We start from the raw sequence: 1,532 nt of genomic DNA, 5'->3' as shown, positions 1-1,532 counted from the left end.
ATATATATACAAGTGAGAATCCAATCCCAGGGGCCTGGGAATGTGCAGTTTTAAAAGCTATGAAGTGGATTGTGACAGGAAACCAGACTGAGCCCCTCTTTGTGCCTTGTCCACTGTATGAAACCTTGCGGGCTGGGCTCCTGAGGAGACTGGGAGGATTAGGTCTGTACGTGAAGCACGTATTCCATCGAGGTCTGATTCCAGAAGAGTGTCCTGGGCATCTCTGATTTGCCTTTGTTGGGCAGAGGCTGCCTCTGAGACTCAAGCTGGGCACAGGTGTCTGTCATAAGAATGTGACCTTGGGGGCTGGGCGGGGGGGGGCACCAGCCGCTAGAGCTTTTTCAGAACTTCCACGTCTGTTTTGAGAATTGATTTGAGACATAGTAGGGGGGAGCTCGGCAGAGGAGGAGTCTTCCCGTGGATGCTTCTATCTGTTAGTGTTGGTACTAGTCTTAGCACCTCTCATTTCTACCTGCTACCTGCCAGGCACTTGGCACACATCCTCTGATCCCTGCAGCAGTGCTGAGAGGCAGGTGTTGTCATCCCTGTTTGAGAGATGGAGAAGCTGAGCTTCATGGGGCCTAGTTAGGGAATGACACCTCATCTGCTTTCCACCAATGAAAATTAATTTAGGAGCCCAAGAGTAAGATGCCAGGACCTGGTGGGGGCTGGGGTGAACTGGATGGCACCTGTCCCATCCAGCATCTGTGGATATGTGGGACTGTCAGCTAACAATTTTCCAAAAGTAAGTGGAAATAGAACATTTTTTAGAAATATTATACTTCATAAATGTTGGTAAATAATTTCTTAAGATGTTGAAAATGCTATGCAGGGCAAGCAAGTACATCTGAGCCAGATTTGGCCCATAAGGAACCAGTTAGTAACTGTAGGTCAAGAGATCTTTTATTCATTCTGCAGGTAAGGAGGTGCCTTGGAGGTGTCAGGGTCAAGGGGACAGACCTAATGCAGGAACTCATTGAGCTCATGGTTGGTATCAATATTGTGTGGTCCCTACTCTGAGAGAGACACTTCCTTGGGGCATCACACACCACTTCCTGGAGGAAGCAGAAGTCTGATGGATGTTGTATTAGTCAGGTAGGGCTGCTGTAACAAAGCACCACCAGCTGGGTGGCGTACAACAACAGAAATTTTTCGTCTGGAGGCCAAAAGTCCAAAATCAAGGTGTTGGCAGGGCCGCACGCCCTCTGCAGGCTCTGCTGGGGAGCCTCTATCCTAGCTTCTGGTGTTGCTGGCAATCCTTGGTGTTTGTTGGTGCTACGGACTCAAAAATCATATATTGAACCCTAGCTGGTTTTGCTCAGTGGATAGAGTGTCGGCATGGGGACTGGAGATTCCAGGTTCTATTTTGGTCAAGGGCACATGCCTGGGTTATGGGCTCGATTCCCTGTAGGGGGCGTGCAGGAGGCAGCCAATCAATGATTCTCTCTCATTTTTTTTAAATTAAATCTTTATTGTTCAGATTATTACATTTGTTCCTCTTTTTTCCCACCATAACTCCCCTCCTCCCAGTT

At 48.2% G+C, this 1,532-nt stretch overlaps 1 protein-coding gene across 1 annotated transcript in view; it reads left to right on the top strand.

Moving 5' to 3' along the window:
* Positions 1-402: 402 nt before the first annotated feature.
* The window catches only part of HNRNPAB (heterogeneous nuclear ribonucleoprotein A/B), a 24,934-nt gene continuing 23,804 nt past the window's right edge, over positions 403-1,532 (top strand). The window contains exon 1 of the mRNA XM_006762844.2: positions 403-409. The gene's annotated coding sequence lies outside the window, so the exon portion shown is untranslated. The remainder of the gene's footprint in view (positions 410-1,532) is intronic.

Source organism: Myotis davidii, unplaced genomic scaffold (assembly GCF_000327345.1).
Source record: "Myotis davidii unplaced genomic scaffold, ASM32734v1 scaffold438, whole genome shotgun sequence".
NCBI classification, from domain to species: domain Eukaryota; kingdom Metazoa; phylum Chordata; class Mammalia; order Chiroptera; family Vespertilionidae; genus Myotis; species Myotis davidii.
Note: the sequence above shows the minus strand (reverse complement) of the source record. Positions and strands in the feature narration are given on the sequence as shown.